Source organism: Ochotona princeps, chromosome 14 (assembly GCF_030435755.1).
Source record: "Ochotona princeps isolate mOchPri1 chromosome 14, mOchPri1.hap1, whole genome shotgun sequence".
NCBI classification, from domain to species: Eukaryota; Metazoa; Chordata; class Mammalia; order Lagomorpha; family Ochotonidae; genus Ochotona; species Ochotona princeps.
Window position 1 is genome coordinate 49,446,840 of NC_080845.1, and position 19,597 is coordinate 49,466,436.

The following is a 19,597-nucleotide window of genomic DNA, read 5'->3' on the forward strand; positions in this document are numbered from 1 at the left end:
CAGAATCCCACTAATTTTATTTACTAGGTAACACTTGTTGGTTGACGAATGATCAAGAAAGCATAGAGAAAAATATGAAAAACAAACAAAATCTCTTGTTGACAGTGCTTCTGCTGGTGGCGAGCCTTTCTCAATTCTGTATCAGCCCCTGGACTCCAGAATCCTAACTCCTTAATTAGTTGCAAAAAGCTGATCACAGCTATAACCCTCAGAGAATACACTTGTGATTGTGTTAATAGACACATAATCAAAACTGCTCAAAGAAACAATTTTCTTACACCTTGGATTTAATGTCTGTAGGAGTGTGGCAAAGAGCAAAAATAAGTCTCAATTTATTCACCAGGGCTCAAATTGAAATCAGTCATGTTGAGCATCGAGTTTTGCCGTGAGGGACAAAGTCCATGTGCACAATAGGCTCCTAAAAACTGACATTACTGCAGTTTAATATTCCAACATAATTTTAAAATGTTACATGTAGAAAATATATTCCTATATATATAACTACATATTAAAAAGTCTATGAATGGGTTGCTACTCTTTTTTTTTGTACAAAAATAGACTAACCTTTTTTATTTGAAAGGCAGTTAAACACACACATACTCAAACACACACACACACACACACACACACACACACACACACAGAAAAAGAGGGAATGAAACAGAGAGAATCTTCTACCTTCTATCTTCACTCCCAAGATGGTTGCAATGGCAGGAACTCATCCAAACCAAAGAGCCTGGAGATCCATTCAAATCGCCATTATGGATGGCAGGGAGCCCATCACTTGCATGATCTTCCACCATTTCCCCAGGCACTTTAGTACAGAGCTGGATGTATGTGTAGAACCCAGGACTGAAGCTGTCAATCCATAGTGAAAAATTGGTATTGTAGGCTGTGGCTTAGCCAGCTTGAGCACAACACTGGACTCCAAACTATTGCTTAAACTCCATTGGGAGTTTTCAATATCCCTCTGGAATGTGTACATTCACATTTACAGCCAATGTCATAAAGTTCATGAATATAAAATTGAAGGATAATGATCATTCATCATAAACTTTCTGAAAATGTGTTTCTTACTCTTCCCCATAGTACATAGATTCATGTATGCACTTACATATGTACCATATATATAACATACACATATATGAGTTGTATCTAAAAACATTTCACTGTAAATAATATATGTAAATACATGAAAACAAGTATGTAAAGACCGAGGACCAACAGGTAAGGTTTGAGATTTCTGTGCTTCCCTGCACGTCCACAACTGCTGTTAAACAATCTCAGAGCTGAGTAATAAAAGCAGACATCACGGTATCTTTGCTCTTTTCTTGCCTAATACAGACAGCTGGATAGTTATTCAAAGATCAGCCTTCATTTTTATTCTCTTGATTGTGACTGACTAGAAAATCACTTAGTACATTGAGTAGAGACACAGTTTTTTTTTTTAATGAAAAATTGAAGAGTTCCTCTTTGCTCAAGTGTTCCTTTCTGGTGTTCAGGAGGCATAAGAGTTGTGTTTCGTAACCTCCCATACATTTCATTCCTTGAGTGCTTTAATAAAAGCCCATGTAAAAGCTAATGTTTTCTGCCAACTTGAATACTCTCCACTGGTGACCTTTATGACTGAGTGATTCCTTAGGTAATGGTGACCTGTTTGTAGGGGACGGAGTACATGGGCAAATGATGACAACATGCTTCTGCTGGGTGGTGGCAGCAAGCAGAAGGTACAGCACTGATTTCTTTTCAGTTTCTTTCTCAGTTATCAAAAATAGAGCTTTTTCTACTCATTCTGAAACAATATTGTTATATAATACAATGTTTCTGTTTAGCTTTGGAAAGCAATTAATATCTCCATGTTGAGAGGCATACCTGTTGACAATTCTATTAAAATATTTATTGAATGATTTATTGGACTAGTTCTTACAATTGATAAAGTAAGGGTGGTCACTCAGCTGAGCACTTTACTTTTTGGAGTGTCTGGTTCAGATCCTTGCAATTCCACCTTTGACTCAACTTGGTCCTAACATGTACCCTCTGGGGCGGGTCCCATAGGGGAATCAATCTGGGTTCCAGGATTCTAACTTTGACCTTGTTCAGACCAGGCAGTTGGGGAGTGAACTAGTGAATGGAAGTTGTCTCTAAAATTAAAATAAATATTAATTAATAAAAACAATATAATAGTCACTGCATAGAAATTGAATTAAGCTAAAAAATATGTATCTACTACTACTTCATGCAATGAGTATAACAGAAAGGAAAAGTATAAGATTTGGCATATGCCAGACATCAAATGAATCTATATTTCTGCAAACATTAATTACATAGCTTAGGAAAAATTACTAAATTTTATTGTTCTTGTGTATTTCATTTGTGAAAAATTGGGATAATGAGATCAATTTTTAGAGTGTTCCGAATATAGAAGACACATGAAATTGTTTTGTAGTTGGATCTCAAATGTAACACATAACATTCCTTTATTTTTTTAATGTTTGCATCAATATCACTTGGATAAACATTGGCTCAGTATAGTCTTGTCATGTACTGATGTCAGCCTACAGGGGAAAATAACTTTAGAAAAAATATTTTTTTCAATAAAGAAGTTTTCTAGCAATATTTCCTACAATATGATTTTTACATTTTCTGTTAGCTACAGATTAAATCAAGTTCTTTTAGAGTGAAGATTTTGTGCTAACTTAGGTTATTTCAATTAGCGTTCTGACTTGTAAAACGCTTCATGAGAGTATCATTCTTGAATTTTATGCATAAAATAATTACATTAATTAAATTGCTTCACTTCAAAGTTCATAAAAAGAAATGTAACATCAACTGACAGCTGTCATTCAATGAAAATTCCATGTTTAACATATGAAATAAAGTAATCAAACTTGAATTCCTACAATCCTGAATCCTACAGTCATGCTTACAACAGTGTGAGTTTACCAGCAGTTGATGCTGAACAGTCCTTTTAAATCAGAGAACTTTAATGTTTCCTGTTGAATTGGTATATATTGATGAGATCTTCCTTCACCTTAGAATGCCTTCATTTTGAACATTTAAAAATATATATGTATATATTTTTACTTTTATTGGGAAGGCAGATTTATAGAGAGAAAAAGAGCCAGAAAGTTCTACCATCCATGGGCTCATTCCCAAAATGGCCTTAATGACTGAAGTGGAGACAATCCAAAGCTGGGATCCAGGAGCTTCTTCAGGGCCCCCCAAGTGCATGCAGCGGCCCAAGGACTTGAGTCATCCTCTATTGCTTTCCGGGTCCATAATTGGAGAGCTGGATTGGATGCGGGACAGCCAGAACACAAACAGGTGCCCATATGGAAAACTGGTACGCAGACAGGGGTTTAGGCTGTTGAACCATCACACTGGCCTCAGATATTTGTATCTTTCTGAGCAAGAATGGCTCACACATTATTCTAAAGTTTAATCTCTTCTTCAAATATTATTTCAACACTCAAAGTTTTAACTATGCTGATTGTGTTTGTGTAGTACAGTAGTGAGTCAAAGTTTTTCAAGCTCCTTTTTGGCTCTAGGAGCAGGCTTTCACTCTGGAGCCCTTTGGGACTGAAAAATGAGAATTGGTTGTTCTCTTAGGTTTCAGACCTCTGTGCTGTCTCTATATGTAGAACTCCACTCGAAATATGTCTGAAAAAAAGGAATGAATGAATAAAAGAATAACCAGATAAATAAACATCATTTAAATGATTTTTTCAAGTTCTGCCTATCCTTCACAATAGTCACATTTTATTTAGATCTTAGGCGAAGAAATCAGTAGTCCACTTTAGGAGAACATTTTGTGGAGCCGCTGTTGTGGCTGAAGGTTAAGGTGCTCATTGAGGTGCCAACATCCCATATTGGGGGACTGGTTCTAGTCTTGAGTACTTTACTTCTGATCCAGCAGCCCGCCAATATACAACGAAGAATGTTACAAATGCTTGGAGCTCTGCCACCCATGAGAGGTACCTGGATGGAATTCAGCACTTCTGGATTTGACCTGCCCCTGTTATGGTTGTTGTGGGCATTTGGAGGAGTAACCAGAGGTTGAAGATCGGTCGCTCTCTCTCTCTCCCTCTGCTTCTCTCCCTATGCCCCAACTCTAATACCTATCTGCATTCCTATTCAGAGTGATAAATTTAGGGGCTAGCATATGGCTCAATTGGCTAATCCTCCATCTGTGAGCACTGATATCCCACATGGGTACCGATTGGTGTCCCAGGGCCTCTACTTTCAATTCAACTCCTTGTTTGTGGCCTGGAAAATCAACAGACAGACTTAAAACCAGGGCCTCTATTTTCAGTTCAACTCCTTGTTTATGGCCTGGAAAATCAACAGACAGACCCAAAACTTGAGACCCTGTACCAACATGGGAAAGCTGGAAGAAGATCTTAGCACCCGGCTCTAGATCAGGTTGCTCTGGCTGTTGTGTTTATTCAGGGAGTGAACTAGCAGATGGAAGATCTTTCTGCCTGTCATTTTCTATGTAAATCTGCCTTTCCAAGAAAAAAATAAATAAATCCTTTATATTTTTTAAAGAGTGGCATATTAGTGACAGCCAACAAACTACATAGAAATATTATTATCAATCAGAATCCATGGTTGGTACAAGAATTCACAATTGCTATTGTATACTCTATGAGTTTTAGCAAAGGTATAAGGAAATGAATCCACCTTGATATCACATAGAACAATTCACTTGTCTGCACTGTTAAGCTCTGCCTTTTCATTCTCTCTAACCTTAAAATCCAGTGTCCACTGATTCTTTTACTGTTCCATGATTTTCCCAGAATATTATACACTTGGAATCACATACTATGACATCGTTTCAGTGGTATCTTTCTCTTCTTAAACACACACAAATTTCATCAACATGTTTCCATGGTTTGAGAACTCAATTCTTTGTAGTGTCAAACAATGTCCCCCATTGTTTGGATTGCCACAGTTGATTTATACATTTGCCTACTAAAAGACATCATGGTTTTAGAAATTATGAGTAAACCTGCTGCAAACATCTGTGTACAACTTTTGTATGTACATAGGTTTTAATTCACTTGAATAAAAACAAAGAAGTACTTTTGTTGAATTATAATATTGTATGAGTATGTTTATTTTGTAAGAAATTCCAAACAGCCATTTACAGAGCATGTGGACTTTTATATACCTGTCAGAAATGAATGGTTCTTTGTTTCTCCACAGCATTGACAACATTTGTTGTTGTCAGAGCTTTAGATTTTGACCAGTCTGGTAGATACCCAAGTATCTTGTTTTTGTTGTAATCTGTAACTCCCTAAAGACATCCAATACTGATATTTTATTCAGATTCTTATTTGTTTTCTCCCCATCTTCCTTGGTGATATATCTATTAGGTGTTTTGATCAATTTTAAATTGGTTTCCTTTCTATTGATTCTACCTATTCCTAGAGTTCATTTTCTCTTAAATCCAGTTACCCTTTCCTTAACAATAGGAGAGAAATTTTTTCCATTAAAACACTGATATTAGGTGCTTGCTTCAGCAGCACATATACTAAAATTGGAAAACACTGATATTAGGCCATATATACTGATGGCTAAAAAAAAAAAAAGAGAGTGAAAGTATTCAAATCATCATCAAGATCCCAACCCTTTCATTCTTCCAATTTTTAGGTAACATTTCCATTAATTTCAGTGTTCCATAAGTCTTAGCGTCTACAGTACTGTTTTTAAAACTACCTGTTTTTAATTCTTTTTAATTTTTGGAAATGCAGATTTTCAGAGAGAAGAGACAGAGAAAAAGATCTCCCATCACTGGTTCACTCCCCAAATGGCCTCAATAGCTCAAACTGAGCTGACTTGAAGCCAGGAGATTCTTCACGGCCTCCCATGTGGTGCAGGGTCCCAAGGTTTTGGGCCATCCTCCACTGTATTCTCAAGCCACAAGCAGAGAGCTATCAGTAGTTATTAGAAAATGCTAAATGCTAAAATTGAAATAGACATGAGACAGCTGAATAGTAATCTATAGCCATTTTAAGGTGTATAGAACCCGGTTGTATATAAACTAAAATTGAAATGTCAGTGAAGAAGTCACAGGATGTGGTTAAGAACTTGCATTTTTTTTAGCATATTGGTTATTCAATACTATGTCAATTAATTCCATAGCGTTATAAATCGTTGCTGATGTTATGTTGGGGTTTTTAATTGATCGGGATGATACTCTGCCGGCTCTACCTTCAAACCAGAGATGGTCTCCCCAACAAGCCGTTGAACTTATTTGGACAATAAGATGCTGGACTCTATGCTTGGTATATGCTTGCAATGAAAGAATCGCAACTGAACTTGAACTGTAGTAATGCAACAAGGTGGGGGGAGGGTTTGGGGAGGGGTGAGGGGGGGAATCCCAGTACCTATAAAACTGTGTCACATAATACAATGTAATTAATAATAATAATAAATTATGTAAAAAATGTTTGAAGTACACAGCAATTAAAATTCTTCAATGTAAAAAAAAGAAAAAGAGACTTGGAAACAATGGTCTCGTCTACTTTCCCCTAATTCTCAACCCCTCCCACCCTAATCAGTGGTCCACATGGACATGCATTCTTTTCATCTATGTAAACATCATCAAAAATAAAATAAAAAAATAGAAACAAAATACAAAAGGTATAGAAACTTAGTTTTTCTGTTCATTTTGGGTGTTTCTATTGCTTTAAACCCCTGAGACTCTAGTTGTTCATTTAAAAAGTTAAGATAATAATAAATTAGTTTCTTCCAGGATATGTGTAGATATTAAAATGGAGTAATGCTTTAAATGACTTTGTTATACTGTATGGTACTTAAACATGTCTTAAGCAGAGTAATCAGATTGTCATTTGATTTAAAAACTAAAAAGTAAATAGATTCCACACTAATTTGTTCATTTCCATATTTTTTAAACACTAGCAAAAGGACACCGCTATATACTTCTGAAACATGGATTTCTAAAATTCTTTCCTCAGGTGAAAGTGACATTTATTTGACATGTTCAGAGCATTTCTGAATATATTCAAAATTTCAACTCCCTTTACATTTTCCTTCCCTTTATTCCTCTGCGGGAGGAGATAAATTGATCATGTTCTCTTGAACAAATTGGACCAGGGACACTTCTATTTGGTTCAGAGATTACATTATATTTTGGAATTGGAGAGGACCCAGAGGTTTTCTGCTTGTTATTTTTGGTGTTCATTATATTATTCTTGTCAGATCTCTCTGAGCCCATGTGCACACTGATTAAAACAACAGAATGATTAAAGCAATACATCAAGTGACAATCTCCAAACAACTTGAGCCCCCTGAACAACTTCCTTCTCCAAGAGAAAATACAAGTGTTTAGTATTCATTTTACAGCCGTACTAGAAGTACTCCAAAAATACAGAAAAGAGCATTTTAAATGGTTATCGCTGATGTGCAATAAGCTACTTGGACATAAGTAGCAAATATCTCTTTTGTGAAGAGCAGTGTTCATTTAAATCTTTGCTGTACATGCCAAATGCTCAATGGTCTATTAATTATTCTATAATTTAAAAAATCACATTTTTTTTAGATTTTCTGTCTGCTGATTCACTACCCAAGTCACCACAATGGCCAGAGCTGAGCCGATCTGAAGCCAGGAGCTAGGCACCTGCTCCTGAACTCCCACGTGGGTGCAGGGTCCCAAGACTTTGGGCCGTCCTTCACTGCTCTCCCAGGCCAGAAGCAGGGAGCTGGATGGGAAGTGGGGCTGCTAGGATTAGAACCATTGCCCATGTAGGATCCTAGAATGTGCAAGACAAGGATTTTAGCCATTAGGCTACCACACCAGGCCCACTCATTCTATAAATTTGTGTATTAATGAATGACCATACAGTTCTGAGACTGTGCTGGTAAGAAAAGAACCTAATAATTTTTTTGTGTGAAATAATACAAGACTTTATACAAAGCTCCCATTACTATATTTTATTTAGACAAATACAAGTAATGATAAAAAGACTTACTCATTTAGTAATATTTCCTAATGTGTTTCAGAAAGAAATAGAGTTAATGATGTTTTAATAGTAAACTCTTCGTGTTGATTACTGGCTAGCCACATAGGAGCAGAAGGATAGTTGGAGTCAGGGTCTAGAGTACACTTTGAACTCAAGCACAGTTATGCAGGGTCTGGAATCCCATTCAGTCGCTAAACCAACAGGATAAACTTTCATTCCAGCTCTCCATCATTCACTTTTTCCCTTCCTTTTTCTCTTTTTTACTTTCTCCCTTGCCCCATCCTTTCCTGCTTTCCATTTGCTCTTACTTTCTTTATTTTTTTTTATCTATTTCCCAGACTATAAACTCCCTAAAAGAATAGTCTTGGAGTTTAGTAGCTCACTAGTAATTAGGAATGTATGGGGTGCAGGTAGAAACTTAATACACTTCCTTTCTAATTACTAGCTAGTATTTTTATTTTTATATAGAGCACAGTTCATCATTAAATAACCAATACTTTTGGAGCATAATTGTTGTTTAGAGAGCTGGTAGAATAACTTGCTCACATATATGGGTGTTCAAATTCATATTTATACATGGAAAAATCAAGCCATGTCTCAAAACATGCCCGAATTGTAATTAGCAGATATTCTTACAATTCTAGTAAACAATTTTTGTAAAGCATCATATACTTTAATAATTCTGTGGCTGTATTCATCATTGCCTTTCAAATTTTCCTCTTTCTACTCAAGTGTTTTTTTTTTTCATTAATTCAGATGGTAACAATAAAAGTAACTACACACAGAGGCAAACGCAAACCCTCAGTATTACTTTACTCAAAACTAAGGTTATGTTTCCATTCACCACCCTGTAACATAGTAATACTCTACTTGAATATGAAATTAACAAGACTCCATTCTATTTTATACTCAAACTGTTATTATGGAGAAATAACAGATTAATGAAAAACCAACCATGTTATTTATCTCTGTTATTTTGCATCAGAGATGCCTGTGTCATACCATATTCTGAATTGATTAAATTACTAGAATTGAACATGTGCAAATTTAAGATTTCTTTTCAGTGGTGCAATTAAAAAGTAGGCAGAAGAGGAGAGCACTCTGGCTCAGTGTGTTAAGCTGTCACATGGACGGGGGGACCTATATCCATGTGTCAATTCCAGTCCCACCTGCTTTTCCCAATCCAGAGTTCTGCTAATGGATTTGGGAAAGCTGTCCTTCCGCTTGTGTGGAAGACCTGGTTTGAGTCCCTAGCTCCTGCATTTAGTGACCTAGCTTTGGTTGTTGAGGGCATTTGAACAGATATCTCAATTTTTCTGTCTGCTTCTTGTTTCCCCTCTCCTCACATTTCGTTTCCCTCGTTCTATCTTGATCACTCTACCTTTTAAATAAATGCCTAACTATTTTTAATACATCATCAAGGTAACCAATTATCAGTTAGTGTCTTCTGACTAATAGATAAGGAAAATACAACAAAGCTTTTATTTCCAATATGTGTTGCCTTGGTCTAAATTTTCTGATATGCCAATAATGGGCATGGGACAGAAAAACTTTTGTGAGGTAATGGAAATAAAGAGACACTTTAACACAATGTAAATAGCAATGCTATTTAAAAGACTATATTGAAGGGCCCGGCGGCATGGCCTAGCGGCTAAAGTCCTCGCCTTGAAAGCCCCGGGATCCCATATGGGCGCCGGTTCTAATCCCGGAAGCTCCACTTCCCATCCAGCTCCCTGCTTGTGGCCTGGGAAAGCAGTTGAGGACGGCCCAATGCATTGGGACCCTGCACCCGCGTGGGAGACCCGGAAGAGGTTCCTGGCTCCTGGCTTCGGACTGGCGCGCACCGGCCCGTTGCAGCTCACTTGGGGAGTGAAAACATCGGATGGAAGATCTTCCTCTCTGTCTCTCCTCCTCTCTGTATATCCGGCTTTCCAATAATAATAATAAAATCTTTAAAAAAAAAAAGACTATATTGAAGACATTTGACAACTAGTTCAAGCTTTTTTAAAGTGAAAATGTCTTTGAATAAGCAATCCTTTTCGAGATACTCATCCTAAGGAAATAATGTGAAAAATATATACAAAAATGGGTTTATTTAAAGATTACAATTATATATAATAATGGATTTTTTGGCAAGTCAAATTTCTCAAAGCCAGAGACTTATTATAGACCTGGTGTTATACAGGAACCCAAAAACTGTGAAGCATGCTACCAAATCGTAGCAATTCTTCCTCCTATGCAAGTTTCTTTATGTGCTTGTATTTTATTACATAACATGGGATGTTACAATGATTTTTTGTTACCAAGCTCTGTGAGAATTAACTATAACAATATTTCTATAAAATATTTTACATGGAATAATTATTTAAGATACAATTTGCATAAAATATTAGTTGTACTAACATCTGCACTTTTGAATGAAGTGAAACCTTAAGCTAACTTAACAAACTTCTGCAAATCTGGAACCATATTTTACAGGAGAGTGAAGAGAGATTATAACTAAATTGTAGGTTACTTTTGGCTTGCTTATAAGTTTAACGTTTTCTATAATAAGTGGTCATAATTTCAGCAATAATATAGTAATCTTATTTTAATGAACATCTTAATGTTGGTTTCTCAAACAATGTGTATGTTTGAAAGCAAAATCTAATTGTGTACATGAATATTACAGTTAGAAGATTCTGCCCATTCAACTTTCTTATAAACTGCAGTCATTTAACAGCTTGTCTTAAAGTAACCTATTTTCCCAGTGGTTATTAATTCTTGGTAACATCCTCAATACAATCCTTGAATTTACTTGACTTTGCTGAGAGTAGGTAGCTGAGTACAGGGACCACCTTGGCATTAATTTATCAATGGGAATCTAGAAGAGTCCCCCTAATATTTTGCACAGGGTTTTCACTGTGTTTTGACAGAAGGAATGATTCTGCTTGGATTGGACAGCAGAGCCCAGTAACACTCATGAACGTAGATATATTCTTTGACATTTATTTGATTTGGGAGGAGTACTACTTCATTTTCATTATCTATTTTTCTAGACAAGTCTGGAAAAAATATGGACAATGGAGCTTTGGGTGTGTATATTTTCAATTTGAGCCTTTTAGCAAAAACATTGTGGTGTCTTACATACTGTAATTTCTCAGAGTTCTCATCTCTTCCACCTTTGTAACTTTGTGAGCAACAACCAGTGTTTAATGAAGATATTTTTCAAGTAGCTTCAGTCAGCCTTTTTTTCTTTTTATTGTATTCCTCCACTATATTATTTTTCCTTTTGCTCTTTTCCCTTACACATATTAAAGCATCTCAAACAGCATTTATTTTGGTAATAAAAGCTTAGCTAGTGCTGTCAAAGCAAAACTTGTACCAGAAGTTAAGGAACAAGGGAAAACAGTATACATAGCTGTTGAAGTAAGAGAAACTGAAATACAGTCAGAACCCATATCTGATGAACTAGGATGGGAGGAGTTTTAAATATGCTGTGAAGGAAAGATAATGTGTAATCTGTTATTGCTAAAATGCCTTTTCTGGAATCAAAAGCAAGCTGTCTTCTATCTCCAAGGCAGAAGATACTTTTACAACCTGAAAGAAGGAATCCACAAAAGTTAGGCTAACCCTACCCACAGAGATTAGGTACACTTACCTACAACTTTAATGATTACACTACCAAGTGAAGACTCACAGATTTTCTTTCCTTTTTTTTTTCTTTTCCTTTTCTTTTTTTCTTCCTGTTAAGTTCTTTATTTCTCATGATATAGTTTCTTAGACTCAGGGATTTCCACTTTCAACACCCTCCTTCTCTTTTCCGCTATATTGTAACAATAGTTTAGTCAGCCAACAATAGTAACGAGTCCATCATTCTTTTTTTTTTTTTTCAGTATATCCTGACATTGAGTTATAGAGAAGGATGTAAAACCCAGCATTGCAGTGCCAAGATATATTTAACAGTTTCATTGAGATTCCAGTTTTTATTCCGAAGTAGAGATGCGTACTGCAGTGTGTCTCCCCTTCATGCTATACTTGCCTCCATTATACCGATCTTCACAGGATTTCTAAAGACATTTCAGCAGTGTAAAGTGACCAGAATATTTTAAAATTATTTACATGTGGAAGGTACCAGCAGATCTTTTATACTAACAAGCATTCTAAGGATGTGTTTAAGAAAAGAGAAAAATGTGATGTTGAGTCAGGCAGAAATTTATTTATTCGAACAGAAGATAACACTAAGAACATATGTCAACATTAAATAGACAATTTATATCATATGAATGAGACATAACTCCAAACTGCATTATTATCTATATTTATTACTTTTTCTTTTGCATAAATCACTTTTTGAGGGCCCATCTCACCATGATACACTACATATAGCTACTGCTTTTTCAAAAAAAAATCAAGATTTTATTTTTTTATTGCAAAGCCATAGATACAAGGAGGAAGATAGAGAGGAAGATCCTCTGTCTGCTGATCCACTCCCCAAGCAGCCACAACGACCAGAGCTGAGCAGATCTGAAGCCAGAAGCCCAGAGTCTCTTCTGGGTCTCACACATGGGTGCTGGGTCCCAAGGCTTTGGGCTATCCTTGACTGCTTTTCTTGTCCACAAGTAGGGAGCAGTCGAGGTTGGCCCAAAGTCCTGGGACCCTGCACCCACATGGGAGACCTGGAAATAGCGCCAGGCTCCTGGCTTCGGATCGGCTCAGCTCAAGCAGTTGTGGCCACTTGGGGAGTGAATCAGAGGATGGCAGATCTTCCTCTCTGTCTCTCCCCCTCTCTGTACATCAGACTTTCAAACATGTCGGAGTCCAGCTCCACCTGAGTTTAGAGCTCAAGAAGGGTGCGTGAAATAGGCATAGAAAGAAGAAGAGAGACGGACCACTATAACTCCAGGATCATTGTGGACAATGCGAGAAAGCTGTCTGCTTTATTTATACAGAAGCAGTACACAGTTTTCTTTCAGGGGCAATTTGACATAGCTTCAAGGGGGGCACAATTTACAACAGCTTGAGAGGTGAGTGAGGAAGGATTCCACATTCCTTGCTTATCTCAGCTTGCCAGCCCCCACTTGCTCTCCTCAAGTCTGGGTTCTATCCTCAGCGTTGCCTGGGACAACCAGACCTCTACCTTGAATTATGTATTGGTTAGTAAGTCTGGGGTCTTGGTTTATGGGGATTAGGGGCCATTAGGCCTGCAAGCACAGTTTGTTAACTAAGCAAGTAAAGCAAGAGTTATAACGGCAGAAAGAATTGCAATTAGCAATGAGCCATGTTTACTCCATTTCAGTTTCAACTCTACAATTGACAAGTGAATGTTTCCAAAGATAATTCTACAAATTGTTTCACCTTAAGACAGGGCATTATCCATTCTGACGTTGCAGCCAAGAATTTCTCAGTAGACAGCACTTCTTATTCAGTAATACACTCCTACTCTAATTCTTATTCTACAACTGATCCATCACTTAATGGGAGAAATACATCAATAGAGAAAAAACATAAAGATCTAAGACAAAAAGTTTCAAACATTGAATCCCTCTACAACTGCAGGTTCTACAACCTCATAAATGATCAAACAACAATCAAAAGTATATCTTTATGATGTTAATAAAATCACCCTATACTTCCTCTAATTAAAAAATTATGAAAGCAGTTAAAGCAACTACATTTTCTATGTTCTAAAGAGTTGCAAGGACAGGCTAACATTTAAGGTCACAATAGCTGTATTTTTTGCCATAGCAGGATAGCCTTTAGAGTCACAGTAGCTATGTTCTTTGTCATAGCAGGATGGCCTTTAGGGTCAGAGTAACTACAACAGGTTAGCCTTTAGGGTCCCAGTAGCTATATTTTTTGTCATAGCAGTTTCAGTCCATACTCTCATCACTTCCTTTAGTTTGTAAAATTCTTATCAAGCAAAGAGCTACAAAACAACCAAAATGTCAAAACAAACAAGCCACTCAAGAAATGGGCACGGGAAATGGGCAAACACTTCACAAAAGAACAAACCCAAATGGCAAATAAACATATGAAAAAATGCTCAAGTTCCCTGGCAATGAGGGAAATCCAAATTAAAACATCAATGAGGTACCACCTAACGCCAATAAGACTGGCCCACATGAATAAAAGCACCAACAACACTTGTTGGCGAGGATGTGGGGAAAAGGGAACCCTACTCCACTGCTGGTGGGGCTGCAGGCTGGTACAGCCTCTATGGAAATCAGTAGGGAGAACATTCAAACGATTCAAATTCAACATACTGTATGATCCGGCAATAGCACTCTTAGGAATATATCCAGAACACTTGTTTTATGAGAAACCAACATGCACTCCTATGTTCATAGCAGCACAATCAGTAATTGCAAAAACATGGAAGCAGCCAAAATGCCCATCAACAGAGGAGTGGATAAAAAAGCTATGGTTCATCTACTCCATGGAATACTACTCAGCTATTAAAAAAAAAACAAAATGCAGCTCTTTGTGGCCAAATGGGCCAAACTGGAAACCATAATGCTAAGGGAAATGAGCCAATCCCAAAAGGTTAAATACCACATGTTTGCCTTAATTTAAGATGACACGATGTTATGTATAACATGTTATGTTAGGTTTGTTATATGTTGTGTATAAACTAAAATTGAACTGTCAATGAGATGGTCACAGAAGGTGGTTAAGAACTCGCATTTACTTTTACTATATTGGTTACTCATTACTATGTCAATTAATTCCATAATGATGTAAATTTTTGCTGATGGTATGTTGGAGTTTTTAATTGATCGGGATGATACTCTGCTGGCTCTGTCTTCAGACCAGAGAGGGTATACCTAAGAAGCCGTTGAACTTGACGGGACAATAAGATGCTGGACTCTATGTTTGGTATATGCTTGCAATGGTGGAATCTCAACTGAACTTGAACTGTGGTTATGCAACAAGGTGGAGGAATCCACCATGGTGGGAGGGTTTGGGGAGGGGTGGGGAGAATCCAAGTACCTATGAAACTGTGTCACATAATACAATGTAATTAATGAATTAAAAATAATAATAAAAAAAAGAAAAAAAATTCTTATCAAGCCATTTCCCAGAAAGCATGTTAAATGTCTAGGCCAGATTTTATGGCAATGGGTAGGTACACAATAAGGTGTCTAGAAACAGCATGGGCTTAATTATATTCCTGTGCGCAGTTAAAGGCCCACTCACCAAGACATTATCAATAACATTAGCTCTCAAGCTCATGTTGGTTGCAAAAGCCATCTCACAGGGGCAAAAAATGCTTCAATAGATTACGAAATTCTTAGTGGGGTGGTTGAGTGTCCATGCGAAAGGGGGTGAAATTGTGTCAAGGTGGTCAGAGAGAAATTTGCCAGGCCCTGCCAAACAGGGGAACTGTTCTCTTCACACCTTCGTGTTATTCACACCTACTGCACGGACCCCAGCACACACAAAAAAAAAAATAAATAAAAATAAAATAAATCTTTAAAATAGTCACAATGACATTAGTAAATACTTAATGCAAATAAAAATAATGTGGTTAAAGTGGCATGGAAGAATCTTCTAGGACCAGCGACATTTTAATTTGATTTTAATAATATTTCTTGAAGCATAGTAATTGTTGATTGGGGCAAGTAACAAAGTGGAAAGATTACACACCAAAATCTAGAGATCTGGGAAATAAAAGCATGAAAAAAGATCTTCCTAATATGAATTACAATGTTGCAGAAAATGTTGCCAAGAGTCCACAGATGTCTTGACCCAATGCACTCCTTGCCACGAAGATGATGCTGCATTGTGAAAAGTGAGATTATGGTAATGCCAGTTTCTGTGGTACTAAAGAGGTAATGAAATCTGCTGAACGGAACTTTGATCTTCTTGACAATATAGTCAACTGCATAGAACAAGACAGTTCCCTGGGAAGGCAGAGACTACTACCTCAGGTCCAAGGAATCCTTTAAAATGGCACATAAGAAAACAAAGAAGCTTTTCAGTTTATGAATAAGAAATATTGTTTTAGGTTCATGTTGTGGTTTTTTTAAGATGTGAGCTGGGAAACATCACCAATCAAGAAGTGGAGTAGGAAAAACACAAATGCCCTGGAGGGTTTCTCTCCCTTCTCAGTGGATTTACTTAGGTGTCTTGGGATTCATACCTTAACACAACTCAGAACTTGCAGAAAAGGGCTGATAAAACGCAAGTGTCCGTGAAGCTTTGTATGCCCGAATGGATAGCACAATTTTGTGCACTGAACTTCTAATGAAACTTAAATGTTAAATAATAAAAGTTTAATTCCATTGCCTTCAGTATTCAGGACTGCATTAGGCAGGAGCCCATACCTCAGTCTAGGACTTTCCATGGGTGGCAGGAGCCCAAGCACTTAGGTATCACCTGTTACTGCTCCGAATGCTCATTAGCAGGATGGTGGAAGTGGAGCACTGACTCAGACAGAGGCAGTTTGTGTGGGTCCCAAGAACCACCGTAACAGCTGTGCCAAAACTTTTCTTTCTTTTTTCCTCCAATTTAAAGATTTTTCCTTGCAGGCCATTAATTTTTCTCCATGACTACAGTTTTGTCTTGTTGAAAGATTTATATACGTCCATATAAATGCATGAAATTTGACAGCACGTGGGTTGTGTAAATTCCTCTGAGTTATTTGATTGCCTACCTGAATGTTTTCTTAGCCCTGGAATTAAATACAAGCTAATGGTTTCATTATTAGTTAACACTCGTGCTGGAGAGTTATGCAACTAATTTAGCACAGCTTTTATCTTCTTCTCTCCTCTCTAAATAAAGTATGAGAAAGTATTTTCCTTCATATTTTTCTTTTTAAAATTTATTTTGTTCATGTGAAAGGCAGAAGAACAGAGAGAGGGGAGGAAGAAAAGAGAAAGGGGAGAGAGATAGAGAGAATGATAGAAATGAAGATATGAACACATATTGACCATCATAGAAGCATTTTATTGCCTGGCACCTGGCACTCTCAGGATTCAAAGCAACAAAAAAAATATGTGTGTATTTTACCCCATACATATATACATATCAGTAAATCAGCTGCCCCTCTCTCGCTGTCTGTGTGTGTGTTTGTCTGTGTACACATGCATGTCTTTGCCTATATTAACTTAAATATGATTTCAAACTTGTGCATTGAATCTAAGCCATTACTCCAGATAATGAAAAAGAAGGAAAATGAAAATGAAGAGAAGAAAAGGAAAAAGAACAGAATTCATTCTATAATCTCTTACTCCAACAGTGAAAAACCTGACTCAAGTCATTTTTTAATCACTTATTAAGTTGTTCAATTGCACTCTATGTGTGTATTCATCTCAGGATTGTTAACATTATACACATGGAAGCAGCTTTATCAACTCAACTAGATTATAATGATTTCATACTATTTTGATGCCATTTATTCTTAAAGATTCTACTATTTTTAACTTTGATTAAGTCTATAATTTTTCTTTATTTTATTCAGTGAGGTTATTTCATATGTGTGTAACACATTTAAATTGCTTGACACGTTTTACATTACATCCTATCACTTCCTGACCTCTTTGTCGATATTTTTAATTTACATTTGTTAAGCTTTACTCCCTGTGTGACAAATTTCACTGTATTTAACCGATGCACAAAATCATGTGTTCCTCATTGTACAAAATAGTTTGCCAGTCACAAAATCACTTCGGAATTAACCTATTCAACGCCTCGCTTTCAACTCTCCAAGACCCACTGAAAAATTTACCAAGAGTATTGCAGGCTTTATTTCCCTAGGGAAATGTACTAAACATGTACAAATTTAAGACAACTTTTTTTTTAGTGCAAAACCTTTGAAATCCATGCATAGCTTTTAGTGTTTTTTCTAGTTTTTACTTATTGAACATTATGAGCAGTGATGCATTAATCCTGTGATTATAAATCAACTTGTAAATATTCTACTAAAAAATAAAGACAAAATAGGAGTAGGAGGAAGAAGGGATTGTTGTGGGAAAGAGGGAGAGAACTATGGATATCTTAAAATTTTATCTATGAAATACATGAAATCTGTTCTATTTATACCAATAAAGTGAAAAAAGGGGCCTAATGGCCTTTTAAAGACCTTTGTACTATCAAATGGGGTAGTTGTATTCTTAAGTAGTTCTGTAAATTAGAAATATTCATGCTATTAAAAACATACAAATATTCATAGCAGCTTTATTTAAAATTGCCAAAAAGTTGAGGCAGTCAATTTTTATTTTAACAGATGAATGAACAAATATAGTGTAGTATCCATATACAGTGCAATATTAATCAACAATGAAAGAGAAATATTCTGTCAAGGCAGGAAAAGTATCGGCAATACTACATTCATATTTGTAAAAAAAATCTATAACATTATTTATTTTTTAAGGATTTATTTATTTTTATTGGAAAGGCAGATATACGGAGAGGGGAGGAGAGGCAGAGAAGATCTCTATCCAATGGTTCACTCCCACGTGACCACAATGGCTGGAGCTAAGCCAATCCGAAGCCAGGAGCCAGGAGTTCCTGCAGGTCTCCCACTTGGGTGCAGGGTCCCAAGGCTTTGGGCTGTCCTCAACTGCTTTCCCAGGCCTGAAGCAGGGAGCTGGATGGGAAGTGCAGCTGTTGGTATTAGAACTGGCGCCCATATGGGATCCCAGCACATGCAAGGCAGGACTTTAACCATTACACTATCGCACTGGGTCCCTACAATGTTTTTAAGTAGTCGCACAGCTTTGTATTTGCACTAGCAGTGAATGATTGTTTCTGTCCTTCAGTAAGAAACGACATGAGACCTTTGCACTTGTAAAGGTCTCATGATTGGAACCCCTATCCTGGAGTTGGTAAACCCAATTCTTCAAAACAGGTATTCAGGAAGACATGATAACTGCTGCCCAAACGAGTGGCACACCATGCTTTAAGAACTCTGGGGAAAGTGTCAATCAGATTGCATTTGCAAAAAGTCATGTTCGCTGTTTCTTGTGTAAGACCTAGCAACTTCAGGATCAGGCTCAATAAGATGGTATGCATGTATTTATTTATTTATGCCTGATTCTTAGTTTGGGTATGGCAGTCATTATATCATGCTTCCATCCATTCCTATCCTTGCTATAATCCGTCCTTTGCAGTATCTGAGACAATCTTCCTAGACCACCCTGAACACTAAAGAACAGAGAGCAAGAGCTCTATGCTTGTACAATTCTCTGAAGAAAATAAAGTAGATGGACTTTCATCCATAAATCTGAGTAACCACCATTAGACTATAGGTGAATTGTCTTGTGTGATAAATGTTGGGATACCTAGGTAAACACAAAGACATGTGCGTGGGAGAGGGTGAAGAACTGAGGTTTATTTGTGTAGTGGAACAAACAAGAAAGCCTTGGAAAGAAACGAACATTTACATATCAAAAATCTTGTCATTGTTCAATAACTTGCTGTAGGGTCCAAGACGTTTCCAAAAGGCAACCTATGAGACTCTGCTCCTCAGCAGGGGGACTTTTATTATTATTGTTGTTGTTGTTATTATTATTATTATTATTATTATTATTATTTTAAGTTCTGAGATGGATTCCCTGACCAAAGCCAGGGAACATTCATGAAAGGTCTTAATGGGGGCAGAGAAAGAGGGCCCATATCCAACA